Source organism: Triturus cristatus, chromosome 8 (genome assembly GCF_964204655.1).
Source record: "Triturus cristatus chromosome 8, aTriCri1.1, whole genome shotgun sequence".
NCBI lineage: Eukaryota > Metazoa > Chordata > Amphibia > Caudata > Salamandridae > Triturus > Triturus cristatus.
The window spans coordinates 531,696,631-531,716,820 of record NC_140591.1 but is presented as its reverse complement, the minus strand read 5'-3'; positions in this window follow the sequence as shown (position 1 = coordinate 531,716,820).

Genomic DNA, 20,190 nt, shown 5'->3' with positions numbered 1-20,190 from the left:
GTATGCTCAGACGTGAGTCCCTTGCTCACTTTGCAACTGGATTCAAGCAAGCCTGGCTGAAAACGGCTGAAAAGCCAGAAACCGGTCCTAGGAAGCTCGTTTCTGGTCCAGGGAAGACATGGCTTGGCAGTTCGGGCTGAACTGTTCCCATGAGGCACAGGGTCAGACTGATTTGCATATGGCCATGTCTGAACTGGGGTGGCATAGTGGGCTAAAGAACGGTGATGGATTAAACACAGATCAGTTGACTGGGGGTGAGTGCTTGCAATGTTCAACACTCCGTCCATCATTTCCTTTCGTTTTTGCTTTGTTCGCCATAAGTTGGCAGGGTATGCTCAGACGTGAGTCCCTTGCTCACTTTGCCACTGGATTCAAGCAAGCCTGGCTGAAGACGGCTGAAATGCCAGAAACCAGTCCTAGGAAGCCTGTTTCCGGTCCAGGGAAGACATGGCTTGGCAGTTCGGACTGGACTGTTCCCATGAGGCACAGGGTCAGGCTGATTTGCATATGGCCATGTCTGAACTGGGGTGGCAGAGTGGGCTAAAGAACGGTGATGGATTAAACCCACATCAGTTGACTGGGGGTGAGTGCTTGCAATGTTCAACACTCCGTCCATCATTTCCTTTGGTTTTTGCTTTGTTCGCCATAAGTTGGCAGGGTATGCTCAGACTTGAGTCCCTTGCTCACTTTGCCACTGGATTCAAGCTAACCTGGCTGAAGACGGCTGAAATGCCAGAAACCGATCCTAGAAAGCTTGTTTCCGGTTCAGGGAAGGCATGGCTTGGCAGTTCGGGCTGGACTGTTCCCATGAGGCACAGGGTCAGACTGATTTGCATATGGCCATGTCTGAACTGAGGTGGCAGAGTGGGCTAAAGAACGGTGATGGATTAAACCCAGATCAGTTGACTGGGGGTGAGTGCTTGCAATGTTCAACACTCCGTCCATCATTTCCTTTGGTTTTTGCTTTGTTCGCCATAAGTTGGCAGGGTATGCTCAGACGTGAGCCCCTTGCTCACTTTGCCACTGGATTCAAGCAAGCCTGGCTGAAGACGGCTGAAAAGCCAGAAACCGGTCCTAGGAAGCTTGTTTCCGGTCCAGGGAAGACATGGCTTGGCAGTTCGGGCTGAACTGTTCCCATGAGGCACAGGGTCAGACTGATTTGCATATGGCCATGTCTGAACTGGGGTGGCTTAGTGGGCTAAAGAACGGTGATGGATTAAACACAGATCAGTTGACTGGGGGTGAGTGCTTGCAATGTTCAACACTCCGTCCATCATTTCTTTTCGTTTTTGCTTTGTTCGCCATAAGTTGGCAGGGTATGCTCAGACGTGAGTCCCTTGCTCACTTTGCCACTGGATTCAAGCAAGCCTGGTTAAAGACGGCTGAAATGCCAGAAACTGGTCCTAGGAAGCTTGTTTCCGGTCCAGGGAAGACATGGCTTGGCAGTTCGGGCTGGACTGTTCCCATGAGGCACAGGGTCAGACTGATTTGCATATGGCCACGTATGAACTGGGGTGGCAGAGTGGGCTTAAAAATGGTGATGGATTAAACCCAGATCAGTTGACTGGTGGTGAGTGCTTGCAATGTTCAACACTCCGTCCATCATTTCCTTTGGTTTTTGCTTTGTTTGCCATAAGTTGGCAGGGTATGCTCAGACGTGAGTCCCTTGCTCCCTTTGCCACTGGATTCAAGCAAGCCTGGCTGAAGACAGCTGAAATGCCAGAAACCGGTCCTAGGAAGCTTGTTTCCGGTCCAGGGAAGAAATGGCTTGGCAGTATGGGCTGGACTGTTCCCATGAGGCACAGGGTCAGACTGATTTGCATATGGCCATGTCTGAACTGGGGTGGCAGAGTGGGCTAAAGAACGGTGATGGATTAAACCCAGATCAGTTGACTGGGGGTGAGTGCTTGCAATGTTCAACACTCCGTCCATCATTTCCTTTGGTTTTTGCTTTGTTCGCCATAAGTTGGCAGGGTATGCTCAGACGTGAGTCTCTTGCTCACTTTGCCACTGGGTTCAAGCAAGCCTGGCTGAAGACGGCTGAAATGCCAGAAATCGGTCCTAGGAAGCTTGTTTCCGGTACAGGGAAGACATGGCTTGGCAGTTCGGGCTGGATTGTTCCCTTGAGGCACAGGGCCAGACTGATTTGCATATTGCCATGTCTGAACTGGGGTGGCAGAGTGGGCTAAAGAACGGTGATGGATTAAACCCAGATCAGTTGACTGGGGGTGAATGCTTGCAATGTTCAACACTCCGTCCATCATTTCCTTTGGTTTTTGCTTTGTTCGCCATAAGTTGGCAGGGTATGCTCAGACGTGAGTCCCTTGCTCACTTTTCCACTGGATTCAAGCAAGCCTGGCTGAAAATGGCTGAAAAGCCAGAAACCGGTCCTAGGAAGCTTGTTTCCGGTCCAGGGAAGACATGGTTTGGCAGTTCGGGCTGAACTGTTCCCATGAGGCACAGGGTCAGACTGATTTGCATATGGCCATGTCTGAACTGGGGTGGCATAGTGGGCTAAAGAATGGTGATGGATTAAACACAGATCAGTTGACTGGGGGTGAGTGCTTGCAATGTTCAACACTCCGTCCATCATTTCCTTTCGTTTTTGCTTTGTTCGCCATAAGTTGGCAGGGTATGCTCAGACGTGAGTCCCTTGCTCACTTTGCCACTGGATTCAAGCAAGCCTGGTTAAAGACGGCTGAAATGCCAGAAACTGGTCCTAAGAAGCTTTTTTCCGGTCCAGGGAAGACATGGCTTGGCAGTTCGGGCTGGACTGTTCCCATGAGGCACAGGGTCAGACTGATTTGCATATGGCCATGTCTGACCTGGTGTGGCATAGTGGGCTAAAGAACGGTGATTGATTAAACACAGATCAGTTGACTGGGGGTGAGTGCTTGCAATGTTCAACACTCCGTCCATCATTTCCTTTCGTTTTTGCTTTGTTCGCAATAAGTTGGCAGGGTATGCTCAGACGTGAGTCCCTTGCTCACTTTGCCACTGGATTCAAGCAAGCCTGGCTGAAGACGGCTGAAATGCCAGAAACCAGTCCTGGGAAGCCTGTTTCCGGTCCAGGGAAGACATGGCTTGGCAGTTCGGACTGGACTGTTCCCATGAGGCACAGGGTCAGGCTGATTTGCATATGGCCATGTCTGAACTGGGGTGGCAGAGTGGGCTAAAGAACGGTGATGGATTAAACCCAGATCAGTTGACTGGGGGTGAGTGCTTGCAATGTTCAACACTCCATCCATCATTTCCTTTGATTTTTGCTTTGTTCGCCATAAGTTGGCAGGGTATGCTCAGACTTGAGTCCCTTGCTCACTTTGCCACTGGATTCAAGCAAGCCTGGCTGAAGACGGCTGAAATGCCAGAAACCGGTCCTAGAAAGCTTGTTTCCGGTTCAGGGAAGACATGGCTTGGCAGTTCAGGCTGGACTGTTCCCATGAGGCACAGGGTCAGACTGATTTGCATATGGCCATGTCTGAACTGGGGTGGCAGAGTGGGCTAAAGAACGGTGATGGATTAAACCCAGATCAGTTGACTGGGGGTGAGTGCTTGCAATGTTCAACACTCCGTCCATCATTTCCTTTGGTTTTTGCTTTGTTCGCCATAAGTTGGCAGGGTATGCTCAGACGTGAGTCCCTTGCTCCCTTTGCCACTGGATTCAAGCAAGCCTGGCTGAAGACAGCTGAAATGCCAGAAACCGGTCCTAGGAAGCTTGTTTCCGGTCCAGGGAAGAAATGGCTTGGCAGTTTGGGCTGGACTGTTCCCATGAAGCACAGGGTCGGACTGATTTGCATATGGCCATGTCTGAACTGGGGTGGCAGAGTGGGCTAAAGAACGGTGATGGATTAAATCCAGATCAGTTGACTGGGGGTGAGTGCTTGCAATGTTCAACACTCCGTCCATCATTTCCTTTGGTTTTTGCTTTGTTCGCCATAAGTTGGCAGGGTATGCTCAGACGTGAGTCCCTTGCTCACTTTGCCACTGGATTCAAGCAAGCCTGGCTGTAGACGGCTGAAATGCCAGCAACCGGTCCTAGGAAGCTTGTACCCGGTCCAGGGAAGACATGGCTTGGCAGTTCGGGCTGAACTGTTCCTATGAGGCACAGGGTCAGACTGATTTGCATATGGCCATGTCTGAACTGGGGTGGCATAGTGGGCTAAAGAACGGTGATGGATTAAACACAGATCAGTTGACTGGGGGTGAGTGCTTGCAATGTTCAACACTCCATCCATCATTTCCTTTCGATTTTGCTTTGTTCGCCATAAGTTGGCAGGGTATGCTCAGACGTGAGTCCCTTGCTCACTTTGCCACTGGATTCAAGCAAGCCTGGCTGAAGACGGCTGAAATGCCAGAAACCAGTCCTAGGAAGCCTGATTCCGGTCCAGGGAAGACATGGCTTGGCAGTTCGGACTGGACTGTTCCCATGAGGCACAGGGTCAGGCTGATTTGCATATGGCCATGTCTGAACTGGGGTGGCAGAGTGGGCTAAAGAACGGTGATGGATTAAACCCAGATCAGTTGACTGGGGGTGAGTGCTTGCAATGTTCAACACTCCGTCCATCATTTCCTTTGGTTTTTGCTTTGTTCACCATAAGTTGGCAGGGTATGCTCAGACTTGAGTCCCTTGCTCACTTTGCCACTGGATTCAAGCAAGCCTGGCTGAAGACGGCTGAAATGCCAGAAACCGGTCCTAGAAAGCTTGTTTCCGGTTCAGGGAAGACATGGCTTGGCAGTTCGGGCTGGACTGTTCCCATGAGGCACAGGGTCAGACTGAATTGCATATGGCCATGTCTGAACTGGGGTGGCAGAGTGGGCTAAAGAACGGTGATGGATTAAACCCAGATCAGTTGACTGGGGTGAGTGCTTGCAATGTTCAACACTCCGTCCATCATTTCCTTTGGTTTTTGCGTTGTTCGCCATAAGTTGGCAGGGTATGCTCAGACGTGAGTCCCTTGCTCACTTTGCCACTGGATTCAAGCAAGCCTGGCTGAAAACGGCTGAAAAGCCAGAAACCGGTCCTAGGAAGCTTGTTCCCGGTCCAGGGAAGACATGGCTTGGCAGTTCGGGCTGAACTGTTCCCATGAGGCACAGGGTCAGACTGATTTGCATATGGCCATGTCTGAACTGTGGTGGCATAGTGGGCTAAAGAACGGTGATGGATTAAACACAGATCAGTTGACTGGGGGTGAGTGCTTGCAATGTTCAACACTCCGTCCATCATTTCCTTTCGTTTTTGCTTTGTTCGCCATAAGTTGGCAGGGTATGCTCAGACGTGAGTCCCTTGCTCACTTTGCCACTGGATTCAAGCAAGCCTGGCTGAAGACGGCTGAAATGCCAGAAACCAGTCCTAGGAAGCCTGTTTCCGGTCCAGGGAAGACATGGCTTGGCAGTTCGGACTGGACTGTTCCCATGAGGCACAGGTTCAGGCTGATTTGCATATGGCCATGTCTGAACTGGGGTGGCAGAGTGGGCTAAAGAACGGTGATGGATTAAACGCAGATCAGTTGACTGGGGGTGAGTGCTTGCAATGTTCAACACTCCGTCCATCATTTCCTTTGGTTTTTGCTTTGTTCGCCATAAGTTGGCAGGGTATGCTCAGACTTGAGTCCCTTGCTCACTTTGCCACTGGATTCAAGCAAGCCTGGCTGAAGACGGCTGAAATGCCAGAAACCGGTCCTAGAAAGCTTGTTTCCGGTTCAGGGAAGACATGGCTTGGCAGTTCGGGCTGGACTGTTCCCATGAGGCACAGGGTCAGACTGATTTGCATATGGCCATGTCTGAACTGGGGTGGCAGAGTGGGCTAAAGAACGGTGATGGATTAAACCCAGATCAGTTGACTGGGGGTGAGTGCTTGCAATGTTCAACACTCCGTCCATCATTTCCTTTGGTTTTTGCTTTGTTCGCCATAAGTTGGCAGGGTATGCTCAGACGTGAGCCCCTTGCTCACTTTGCCACTGGATTCAAGCAAACCTGGCTGAAGACGGCTGAAAAGCCAGAAACCGGTCCTAGGAAGCTTGTTTCCGGTCCAGGGAAGACATGGCTTGGCAGTTCGGGCTGAACTGTTCCCATGAGGCACAGGGTCAGACTGATTTGCATATGGCCATGTCTGAACTGGGGTGGCTTAGTGGGCTAAAGAACGGTGACTGATTAAACACAGATCAGTTGACTGGGGGTGAGTGCTTGCAATGTTCAACACTCCGTCTATCATTTCCTTTCGTTTTTGCTTTGTTTGCCATAAGTTGGCAGGGTATGCTCAGACGTGAGTCCCTTGCTCACTTTGCCACTGGATTCAAGCAAGCCTGGTTAAAGACGGCTGAAATGCCAGAAACTGGTCCTAGGAAGCTTGTTTCCGGTCCAGGGAAGACATGGCTTGGCAGTTCGGGCTGGACTGTTCCCATGAGGCACAGGGTCAGACTGATTTGCATATGGCCACATCTGAACTGGGGTGGCAGAGTGGGCCTAAAAATGGTGATAGATTAAACCCAGATCAGTTGACTGGTGGTGAGTGCTTGCAATGTTCAACACTCCGTCCATCATTTCCTTTGGTTTTTGCTTTGTTCGCCATAAGTTGGCAGGGTATGCTCAGACGTGAGTCCCTTGCTCCCTTTGCCACTGGATTCAAGCAAGCCTGGCTGAAGACGGCTGAAATGCCAGAAACCGGTCCTAGGAAGCTTGTTTCCGGTCCAGGAAAGAAATGGCTTGGCAGTTTGGGCTGGACTGTTCCCATGAGGCACAGGGTCAGACTGATTTGCATATGGCCATGTCTGAACTGGGGTGGCAGAGTGGGCTAAAGAACGGTGATGGATTAAACCCAGATCAGTTGAGATGGGGGTGAGTGCTTGCAATGTTCAACACTCCGTCCATCATTTCCTTTGGTTTTTGCTCAGCCAATCAGATGGCAGAATTCCCAAAAATCGATATCTGTAAATTTCGATATTTCTCCAAAACTACTGAATGGATTTACACCAAATAAACAAAAGCGTGCTTTCTAAACCAACACCCTTCTCCCTGCCAAATTTTGGGTAATTCCGTTCTCCCGTTCAACCTATAGCCTTGTCTAAACTTTCCTATGGAAATTAACATTGAGAAAACACATTTTGGGACCCCCTTTTTTCTCGGCCCCCCCTTGACGAATCACCCCCAAACTTTCAACATAGGCGTTGATATGAACAAAAAATTAGTTTGGAAACTTTCATGAAGATTCATCAAACAACACCAAAGTCATAAGCAAGACAAAAAATGCTCTTCCTTATGGAAACTTGGTACTAACTATAACTACCTACTGGCGACCGCCAGTAGGTAATATATATAGATATAGATAATATACTGAAAAAAAACAAAGGTTACAGGGACGTTATAGTTATGCTCAGGTGTTACTCATACAAAACCAGTGAAACTCAGCAGGTATAGTAAGGTGAGCTAACTAAACCTTGTGTCCCTGCAATGCACTGCTTATTAACTCACATATTACATCACTCATGATATGGTCAGTGACATCAATTATGACAACACTGATAACATCTCAATTGACATAACTCATGATACCACTGATGACATCATCCACAAAATCACTAAAGCACCCACTCACACCCTCATAGAACCTTTTATACATTCACTCTCGCTCCCAAACAGCTATTCACAAACCTATTCACAGACCCAAACGTATGGAAAATACCCTCAACGATCATTTGTGCAGATGTTTGTGTTTGATGCAGTGGACTGCCATTGAGCAATGTGTTGTGTGCGTGAGTGAGTATTGTTCTGTTGACAGTATGTGTGGGGTAATTGTTTGTTTGTTGCACCTGGGCACCACCTATATGTATAAATATTTGTTTATGTGGTATTGTAAGTATTGGAGTATTTCTTAAATGTTTCTTAAATGTATATTTGATATTTTTGATATACTGAGAAAGAGTTAACTATTTTTGAAACATATGCGCCAAAAACAATGGTTTTACTTCATTAGCTATTGAGCATCTCACCGTCTATGTTGTTGCACACTGCTTTTTTTGCCCCTTGGTGACTGAATTATGTAGTTCCCTCTTTCCTTGTCCTTGACGTATAACTTATTTAGTATTTGCATGCAGTGGGTTTGTTCTTGATTAATACTTGTGGTTTTCCCCTGTTCCCCTGCCTACGTTTCTGTTCAGGGGCACCCTTCTGTATGATTTTTCCACCCGGAAGTTATTCCAAAGCAGCCCGCGCTTGCTTTTAGTTTTTTTTATTTTGCCACGTATTTGCGGATCCACCAGTGAGTCTGCATCAAAATAAAAAACAATACTTGTGGTGGGATAGGACTGAGACCCTAAAGATCATGATTACTCCTGCAGTCAATCACCTAATTAGTATGCTCCCTATTTCCCTTTAAGAAGACTTCTTATCTAAAATAGACAACATTTCCAATACATTTTTGTGGCAACACAAAATAACTGAGAATATCATTCAAGAAACGTAGACTCACAAAAAGTAACAATGGAATAGGACTTCCTAAGTTTAGGAACTACCAGACAAGGCACTAATTGGTTTCTTGAGGATGTAGACTATACACCTGTCTAGGTAAACCTAGAAAAATCAATTCTAAACAACAAACATATCAGTGTATGTCTAACAATGCAAAATCCCCTCCTTCCCCACTCTGGATACATCATCAATAATACCAAGAGAGCCATCGTTCGGGTGGACTATCTCTCATTGATAAAGTTCTGTAACTCTAATTTGTCATGCATTTAGCTAAATCCCAAAATTGATGGTCAACCTGTACTATGATCCGCTTTGTCAGAAAAATAAAGACATTTGATTGAAGACAATGACCTCCCTCTTCCCTTCTCCACGTAACAGTCCAGCTTCTGATTAAAGAACCTGGACTTCTACAAAGTCCAGATTTCAAATGCCGATCAAATAACAATATACCCTCAATACCAACTCTCATCAATGACCTGTACAAAGCAGAACATATCGTATCCAAGGTGTATAAGTTATTCTTGCCCAAATATCACAGGGCCAAAGCTCAGAAGCGCATCCTTTCAAAAGCAATATAACATTTGACTGGGACCTTGTATAGAAATCCACTTTCTCAAATAAGATATCTCTGATGCTCTCTCAAACTAGATTATGATCATTCATAGATGCTAATGGACTCCAGAAAAACTCCATAGACTTAATTCCACACAAGACTCCATATGCTGCAACTGTAATGAGCAAACGGGTGACCTAGCACATATGCTCTTTGACTGCCTCATCCTGCAAACTTACTGGGACTCTGTTTTTGCATTCATTAAAATTGTTTTACATATTTCTGCCACACGTGAATTCACAAATATTCTTACGAGCCCATTAGACCATGAATAAATATAACTTGATTGGGAAACAAGGAAACCCTACCCACAAGGAGCCTGGGTATTATGTGCTGTAAGGAGACAATAGCTCATGCGGATTAATACTTATCAATATAGTATGTAATCTCAAAATAATAATAAAAAAAGAAAGAAATGGGGAATATAAAAGATGTCAGAAGAAAAGGCAAGACCGTACACGCTGGTTCTTATTTTGTGAAGAATGATCTTCGTTTATATTACTAGAATATCGACACAAAAGGTGCACATAGATATACAATACAATTTTGACATTAAACAAACAAATTACAAAATTAGTGTCCCAATGAAGAAAACCTAAACAAACAATTAACATACCATATAACATACAAACAAGGTTTTGATTTCACTTTACAAAGGCAATCACATATAATTAATAATTCAAATTGGCAACACTTAATTAATGTAGGTGTTGATTAGTGATTTGCCTATCGCGTCAACGGCGTTTCGACCCTGTTCCAACTTAGAGGGTCTCGTCAGGACTGTCTAATATAGGGACACCTGAAAGGAAAGTAATAAATGTGTGTCAAAATAAGGGGGGCCAAAGAGTGGGAAAGGAAGAAAGAAAGGGAGGGGTGCTCCTCTCTACCTTAACGTCCAGGACTGGTGTATATACAGTGACACCGTGTTCGAGGTGAAAGTTTTAAAATATACTCACAGGTACCCAGCCGGGTGCTGTGTTAGAACAAGAGAAAATGATTATTATCCATACCAAAATCCGATCCTTAATGTATCAGGTAGATACCAGAATTTCTACTCACCCCTGTGAGAGGAAGCTCACACGGAGGCAGTGGCCCACTGTGACTCGATGTACTCGTGATTGTGCGTGAAGTGAGGATACTTCTATATTCCACACTAAGCAAGGTTCCAAACTTTAGTATAGCTGTCACCTCGTGGAGGCGAGTCCGATCAACTGTAGTGAAAAAATACACAAGCGCGGGGGACGGTCGTATTAAAAAATCTATAATGGGAATGAATCTAAGTGTTATGCAATTCTATAGAAAAATGCTCATACCTCTCTCTCTTCTAGCGGGTGTCCGAGTATCCCGCGAAGTGCTGCAGCAGGCAAACAAGGTCCTGTCTGCGAGGTACGATCACAGCGATTGAGCCGTGAATAGAGAATTTAAGCTTGATTCGCTGAAGCACGTCCAATCGGGAGCGTCGAACAGTGGGAGTGTTACAGACGCGAACGTGCCGTTGCTAGGTAACCAAGACCTGCAGACTCATTGTCGGGTTTGATTAGGAGGCTTGTAATTGAAATCAATCTAGCCATGTGTAAGGAGTGAAAAACATATGCCATCCTTAGCCGCTAGCTTAATGATGGTGGAGGAACCATGAGAGATACACCTATCGGGAGCGTCGAACAGTGGGAGTGTTTCAGACGCGAAAGTGCCATTGCTAGGTAACCAAGACCTGCAAACTCATAGTCGGGTTTGATTAGGAGGCTTGTAATTGAAATCAGTCTATCCGTGTGTAAGGAGTGAAAGTCATCCACCGTCCTGAGCCGCCAGCTTAATAATGGAGGAACTCATGAGAAATCTACTCTGCCACAGTGGTGAGCACCTTACTAGTGTGTACAGTCACTAAACTCGTCGGAAGTGGTCCCGCATTCTACGGCAGTGATCATTCATTTGGAACTTGAAGAGGATAATGGTATCGGCAAAAAATTACCATAACAATGGTAGGGTTTCACGAGGGAACAGTGGTTGCCAATATCAGACTTAAATGTATGGACATCAGTTCTAGCATTATCAATAACTCTGATTATCTAAACACTGTACAGTGAATGTTTGCAATGCAGACAAGATGTTTAAAATATTAATTGGTTTGAAATAATCAATAATAAATGCACATATATGACAGACACTACAGCAAGGTTTAAAAAAAGGGTTGTCTTATCCAAGACAATATGCTTCAATCAATAATTAACTTTTCAGTCAACAGGATTCATATTTAATACATGTGGAAGTGGATCCCTACCTTCTGCTATATACATCACCAATTGTCACACATGTACAGATCAGACTAATTATGGAAATGCATCTCATGGACTCTGTGAATTTTCAGTTAGAATCATATACAGGCAAATGTGTTAAGAGAAATGCTGGGTACATAAGCAACAATGATCAAGAAAGGGTAGTAATAAACCCTCGCCATTCCTCAGCTGAATTCAGTCCCTGTAGTATGGAGTTGGTACGTTCAATCCAACGACACTCTAGTCGCTGCAATATCTGTGTCAGATCTCCACCTCTTTTTGGAGCAATCACTTTATCTATTACCTGCCAGCGAATATCATTGGCACTGTGCCCTTTCTCTTCAAAGTGATTGACCAATGGGGCATTGGGAACAGAATTCCTGATCCTGCTTCGATGCTGTCCTATGCGTGCCTTAACAATTTGTTGGGTTTGTCCAATATATGGTAGTCCACAGGGACACAGTATGCAATACACTACATTTTTAGTATTACAATTGGCAAAGAAGTCAAGTATTTGATCAACTTTTCCATGAGTGAATTTTTTGGTGTTTACTGTAAATTCACAGGCGACACAATTACCACATTTGTAGTGACCTTTAACATCTGGTAAGCCCCAGGTTGATTCTAATGATCTTACACTTTGGCATGGACTCTCCATCGATGATCTTACAAGATGATCTTTAATATTTTTGCCTCTTTTAAATGCAAACATTGGTACGTCAATGCTAGAGTCTATATTTTGAATGATGTGCCAATTTTTTGTGACCAATTTACGAATATCATTCATGTGGATACCAAACGTGGTGACACAGATCAATTTGTCAACCTTGGTTTTCTCTTTAGGAGTGAGTAATGTCTCTCTAGGGCAAAACCAGGCTCTTTTCAAAGAATTCTTTACTAGCCTTTTCGGATATCCCCGAGTCAACAATTTGTCCTGTAGAATACACGCCTCTCTCATGTAGTCCTCTTTCTTGGTACAGTTGCGACGTATTCGCAAGAATTGTCCATGAGGCAATCCATCTCTCAGGGCCCGAGAATGGTGACTATTATAAGCGAGTAGTGTATTACGCTCAGTGGGTTTTCTGTGCAATGAAGTATAGAGTTTACCCTCGTCATGTGAAATGTTAAGGTCTAGAAAGGCAATGCAGGACTCATGTATGGTGGATGTAAACTTAAGATGTGGTTGAACTGAATTTAAATAAGAGACAAAATTATTAAACTCAGGGATTGTGTCAGACCAAATCAAAAAAATGTCGTCAATATATCTTTTCCAACAATTGATTTTCGAGTGGTAGATGTTGGCGGTGGTGAGGACAAATTTGTGTTCTAGATTATCCATAAAGATATTCGCCAAATTTGGCGCAAAAATTGCGCCCATACTGGTTCCGGAGCACTGTTGGTAGTACTTGCCTTCCGAAACAAAGTAATTGTGTGTTAATGCAATTTGCAAAAGTGTGACAATAAAGGAAGTAGGTACCTGATGGGGTGCAGGTCTAGTATCAAGTAAATCCTGGATCACCTGTATGCATTCCTGCTGAGGTATGTTTGTGTATAATGAGGTGATGTCCAGTGTGGCTAAGCGGTCTTTGTTGGTGTCATAGGGTCGATTTTCCAATAAATTAATCATGTGCATTGAATCTCTTACATAGGTCTCCTGAAGAGGAACATAGTCTTTTATAAAAAAGTCTATAAAATGACAAATGGGTTCAAGAACTGAACCACACCCTGATAGTATAGGACGCCCTGGAGGGTGGGTAATACTCTTGTGTATTTTCGGGAGGGTGTACAGAACCGGAGTTCTAGGACAATCGATATTTAAGAATTCAAACTCTTTCTTACTCAGAAAACCTTCTTCAAAGCCTTCTGTCGTTATTTTAAGTATTTCTTTTTTAATATTCCCTAAGGGATTCATATCTAGTTTTTTATAGTGTTTTTCTTCTCCTATTTGTTTTCTGATCTCGATGTCATAGTCGTCCCTGTTCTGTACAACAATCCCGCCGCCTTTATCAGCAGGTTTCAGGACAATTGTCTTGTCATTTTTTAAGGAACATAATGCTTTGCGCTCATCCAGACTGATGTTATATGGAATGAATTTGGTATTTTCTTTCAGTTTGTCGATTCCTGTTAGAATTACTTTTTCAAAAGTCATTAACTCAGGTGGCATCATCCCATTACTAGGATAGAAAGTCGATGGTGGTTTGAGGTTTGTGTTCGAATACTTCAAAGGGATATCTTTATCTGCAAAGAATAATTTTAAACGAATCTTTCTGAAAAACTGATAGAACTCTGTTTTTAGATTTAAAAAATTGGTGCGTTCTGTAATTACAAAGGATAGTCCCTTACTTAGTAATGAAATTTCTGAGGTGGATAGGAGGTGGTTGGACAGGTTAAAGATGGGAATGCTCTCTGTCTCAGTGCCTACTAATAGGGTTGCGGTCCCCATTGGTAATGTTTGTTGCGGGTCTGGCGTTCTCCTGCATATTGGTGCCATGTTCGCCCTCTCCCCCTCCTTTTGTTGCCTCGATCTAAAAAAGACTGACCAGGGTGATTATCAATACGGCTGGGACCTGGTTGTACGTCGGAATCACTGGATCCTCCCGATGATTCCGAGAAATTAATAGGTTGATTTCTTCTAAACCTACCCCACGTGTTCTGTCTGTTGAGGGTGCCTGTCGTATTATAGTAGTCTTCTTTTAAATAAGGATAAATCCTCTCTTTAGCGAAGCCTTTTATGTCCTTGGACACTTTGTCAGCTTTTTTCTTTAATTCAAATGTATTGAATTCGTCTATTGATTTATTGATCTTCTCAAGGATATTCTTTGTCTCTTCCAGATTATCACCCAATAACTCTCTCTCCAATTCTTCAATTTCTTTTAATTCAGCCTTGGCGTGGTCAAGTGCCGTTTCTACCCCCAGCACCATCCAGTGGCGCGAGCAAGTTGTGGAAATGCCACTGAAACCCCCTTTAAATTTGGGATCGTCACGGAAGATGCCCGGGATATTTCTAACCACTAGACCCTGTGGAATTATCCCTGCCTTCAAGTATTCTGTCAGCATACGTGCGTGTAATTCCGTTCTTACATGCTTTTTCTTAGTTTTCTCTATTTTTTCACATAAAACTTGGCGTGGACTCAAGGTAGAGGAGACCTGGCTTGAAAATAAGGAAGGCCCACTTGTTAATTTAGCAATATATTCTTCCGTGTAGAGGGGTGCTTCTCCCTCTGACATCTTACCCCAACACAAAAATATAAACCCTATGTATCATAGGGTGAAGGAAGAAATCCTGTGTAAGGATAGTATCCTTGCGGTGCAGCCACCGCTCTAACTACTTGATTGGGAAACAAGGAAACCCTACCCACAAGGAGCCTGGGTATTATGTGCTGTAAGGAGACAATAGCTCATGCGGATTAATACTTATCAATATAGTATGTAATCTCAAAATAATAATAAAAAAAGAAATGGGGAATATAAAAGATGTCAGAAGAAAAGGCAAGACCGTACACGCTGGTTCTTATTTTGTGAAGAATGATCTTCGTTTATATTACTAGAATATCGACACAAAAGGTGCACATAGATATTGTATTGTATTGTATATCTATGTGCACCTTTTGTGTCGATATTCTAGTAATATAAACGATAATAATATAAACGAAGATCAGTACGGTCTTGCCTTTTCTTCTGACATCTTTTATATTCCCCATTTCTTTTTTTATTATTATTTTGAGATTACATACTATATTGATAAGTATTAATCCGCATGAGCTATTGTCTCCTTACTGCACATAATACCCAGGCTCCTTGTGGGTAGGGTTTCCTTGTTTCCCAATCAAGTAGTTAGAGCGGTGGCTGCACCGCAAGGATACTATCCTTACACAGGATTTCTTCCTTCACCCTATGATACATAGGGTTTATATTTTTGTGTTGGGGTAAGATGTCAGAGGGAGAAGCACCCCTCTACACGGAAGAATATATTGCTAAATTAACAAGTGGGCCTTCCTTATTTTCAAGCCAGGTCTCCTCTACCTTGAGTCCACGCCAAGTTTTATGTGAAAAAATAGAGAAAACTAAGAAAAAGCATGTAAGAACGGAATTACACGCACGTATGCTGACAGAATACTTGAAGGCAGGGATAATTCCACAGGGTCTAGTGGTTAGAAATATCCCGGGCATCTTCCGTGACGATCCCAAATTTAAAGGGGGTTTCAGTGGCATTTCCACAACTTGCTCGCGCCACTGGATGGTGCTGGGGGTAGAAACGGCACTTGACCACGCCAAGGCTGAATTAAAAGAAATTGAAGAATTGGAGAGAGAGTTATTGGGTGATAATCTGGAAGAGACAAAGAATATCCTTGAGAAGATCAATAAATCAATAGACGAATTCAATACATTTGAATTAAAGAAAAAAGCTGACAAAGTGTCCAAGGACATAAAAGGCTTCGCTAAAGAGAGGATTTATCCTTATTTAAAAGAAGACTACTATAATACGACAGGCACCCTCAACAGACAGAACACGTGGGGTAGGTTTAGAAGAAATCAACCTATTAATTTCTCGGAATCATCGGGAGGATCCAGTGATTCCGACGTACAACCAGGTCCCAGCCGTATTGATAATCACCCTGGTCAGTCTTTTTTAGATCGAGGCAACAAAAGGAGGGGGAGAGGGCGAACATGGCACCAATATGCAGGAGAACGCCAGACCCGCAACAAACATTACCAATGGGGACCGCAACCCTATTAGTAGGCACTGAGACAGAGAGCATTCCCATCTTTAACCTGTCCAACCACCTCCTATCCACCTCAGAAATTTCATTACTAAGTAAGGGACTATCCTTTGTAATTACAGAACGCACCAATTTTTTCAATCTAAAAACAGAGTTCTATCAGTTTTTCAGAAAGATTCGTTTAAAATTATTCTTTGCAGATAAAGATATCCCTTTGAAGTATTCGAACACAAACCTCAAACCACCATCGACTTTCTATCCTAGTAATGGGATGATGCCACCTGAGTTATTGACTTTTGAAAAAGTAATTCTAACAGTAATCGACAAACTGAAAGAAAATACCAAATTCATTCCATATAACATCAGTCTGGATGAGCGCAAAGCATTATGTTCCTTAAAAAATGACAAGACAATTGTCCTGAAACCTGCTGATAAAGGCGGCGGGATTGTTGTACAGAACAGGGACGACTATGACATCGAGATCAGAAAACAAATAGGAGAAGAAAAACACTATAAAAAACTAGATATGAATCCCTTAGGGAATATTAAAAAAGAAATACTTAAAATAACGACAGAAGGCTTTGAAGAAGGATTTCTGAGTAAGAAAGAGTTTGAATTCTTAAATATCGATTGTCCTAGAACTCCGGTTCTGTACACCCTCCCGAAAATACACAAGAGTATTACCCACCCTCCAGGGCGTCCTATACTATCAGGGTGTGGTTCAGTTCTTGAACCCATTGGTCATTTTATAGACTTTTTTATAAAAGACTATGTTCCTCTTCAGGAGACCTATGTAAGAGATTCAATGCACATGATTAATTTATTGGAAAATCGACCCTATGACACCAACAAAGACCGCTTAGCCACACTGGACATCACCTCATTATACACAAACATACCTCAGCAGGAATGCATACAGGTGATCCAGGATTTACTTGATACTAGACCTGCACCCCATCAGGTACCTACTTCCTTTATTGTCACACTTTTGCAAATTGCATTAACACACAATTACTTTGTTTCGGAAGGCAAGTACTACCAACAGTGCTCCGGAACCAGTATGGGCGCAATTTTTGCGCCAAATTTGGCGAATATCTTTATGGATAATCTAGAACACAAATTTGTCCTCACCACCGCCAACATCTACCACTCGAAAATCAATTGTTGGAAAAGATATATTGACGACATTTTTTTGATTTGGTCTGACACAATCCCTGAGTTTAATAATTTTGTCTCTTATTTAAATTCAGTTCAACCACATCTTAAGTTTACATCCACCATACATGAGTCCTGCATTGCCTTTCTAGACCTTAACATTTCACATGACGAGGGTAAACTCTATACTTCATTGCACAGAAAACCCACTGAGCGTAATACACTACTCGCTTATAATAGTCACCATTCTCGGGCCCTGAGAGATGGATTGCCTCATGGACAATTCTTGCGAATACGTCGCAACTGTACCAAGAAAGAGGACTACATGAGAGAGGCGTGTATTCTACAGGACAAATTGTTGACTCGGGGATATCCGAAAAGGCTAGTAAAGAATTCTTTGAAAAGAGCCTGGTTTTGCCCTAGAGAGACATTACTCACTCCTAAAGAGAAAACCAAGGTTGACAAATTGATCTGTGTCACCACGTTTGGTATCCACACGAATGATATTCGTAAATTGGTCACAAAAAATTGGCACATCATTCAAAATATAGACTCTAGCATTGACGTACCAATGTTTGCATTTAAAAGAGGCAAAAATATTAAAGATCATCTTGTAAGATCATCGATGGAGAGTCCATGCCAAAGTGTAAGATCATTAGAATCAACCTGGGGCTTACCAGATGTTAAAGGTCACTACAAATGTGGTAATTGTGTCGCCTGTGAATTTACAGTAAACACCAAAAAATTCACTCATGGAAAAGTTGATCAAATACTTGACTTCTTTGCCAATTGTAATACTAAAAATGTAGTGTATTGCATACTGTGTCCCTGTGGACTACCATATATTGGACAAACCCAACAAATTGTTAAGGCACGCATAGGACAGCATCGAAGCAGGATCAGGAATTCTGTTCCCAATGCCCCATTGGTCAATCACTTTGAAGAGAAAGGGCACAGTGCCAATGATATTCGCTGGCAGGTAATAGATAAAGTGATTGCTCCAAAAAGAGGTGGAGATCTGACACAGATATTGCAGCGACTAGAGTGTCGTTGGATTGAACGTACCAACTCCATACTACAGGGACTGAATTCAGCTGAGGAATGGCGAGGGTTTATTACTACCCTTTCTTGATCATTGTTGCTTATGTACCCAGCATTTCTCTTAACACATTTGCCTGTATATGATTCTAACTGAAAATTCACAGAGTCCATGAGATGCATTTCCATAATTAGTCTGATCTGTACATGTGTGACAATTGGTGATGTATATAGCAGAAGGTAGGGATCCACTTCCACATGTATTAAATATGAATCCTGTTGACTGAAAAGTTAATTATTGATTGAAGCATATTGTCTTGGATAAGACAACCCTTTTTTTAAACCTTGCTGTAGTGTCTGTCATATATGTGCATTTATTATTGATTATTTCAAACCAATTAATATTTTAAACATCTTGTCTGCATTGCAAACATTCACTGTACAGTGTTTAGATAATCAGAGTTATTGATAATGCTAGAACTGATGTCCATACATTTAAGTCTGATATTGGCAACCACTGTTCCCTCGTGAAACCCTACCATTGTTATGGTAATTTTTTGCCGATACCATTATCCTCTTCAAGTTCCAAATGAATGATCACTGCCGTAGAATGCGGGACCACTTCCGACGAGTTTAGTGACTGTACACACTAGTAAGGTGCTCACCACTGTGGCAGAGTAGATTTCTCATGAGTTCCTCCATTATTAAGCTGGCGGCTCAGGACGGTGGATGACTTTCACTCCTTACACACGGATAGACTGATTTCAATTACAAGCCTCCTAATCAAACCCGACTATGAGTTTGCAGGTCTTGGTTACCTAGCAATGGCACTTTCGCGTCTGAAACACTCCCACTGTTCGACGCTCCCGATAGGTGTATCTCTCATGGTTCCTCCACCATCATTAAGCTAGCGGCTAAGGATGGCATATGTTTTTCACTCCTTACACATGGCTAGATTGATTTCAATTACAAGCCTCCTAATCAAACCCGACAATGAGTCTGCAGGTCTTGGTTACCTAGCAACGGCACGTTCGCGTCTGTAACACTCCCACTGTTCGACGCTCCCGATTGGACGTGCTTCAGCGAATCAAGCTTAAATTCTCTATTCACGGCTCAATCGCTGTGATCGTACCTCGCAGACAGGACCTTGTTTGCCTGCTGCAGCACTTCGCGGGATACTCGGACACCCGCTAGAAGAGAGAGAGGTATGAGCATTTTTCTATAGAATTGCATAACACTTAGATTCATTCCCATTATAGATTTTTTAATACGACCGTCCCCCGCGCTTGTGTATTTTTTCACTACAGTTGATCGGACTCGCCTCCACGAGGTGACAGCTATACTAAAGTTTGGAACCTTGCTTAGTGTGGAATATAGAAGTATCCTCACTTCACGCACAATCACGAGTACATCGAGTCACAGTGGGCCACTGCCTCCGTGTGAGCTTCCTCTCACAGGGGTGAGTAGAAATTCTGGTATCTACCTGATACATTAAGGATCGGATTTTGGTATGGATAATAATCATTTTCTCTTGTTCTAACACAGCACCCGGCTGGGTACCTGTGAGTATATTTTAAAACTTTCACCTCGAACACGGTGTCACTGTATATACACCAGTCCTGGACGTTAAGGTAGAGAGGAGCACCCCTCCCTTTCTTTCTTCCTTTCCCACTCTTTGGCCCCCCTTATTTTGACACACATTTATTACTTTCTTTTCAGGTGTCCCTATATTAGACAGTCCTGACGAGACCCTCTAAGTTGGAACAGGGTCGAAACGCCGTTGACGCGATAGGCAAATCACTAATCAACACCTACATTAATTAAGTGTTGCCAATTTGAATTATTAATTATATGTGATTGCCTTTGTAAAGTGAAATCAAAACCTTGTTTGTATGTTATATGGTATGTTAATTGTTTGTTTAGGTTT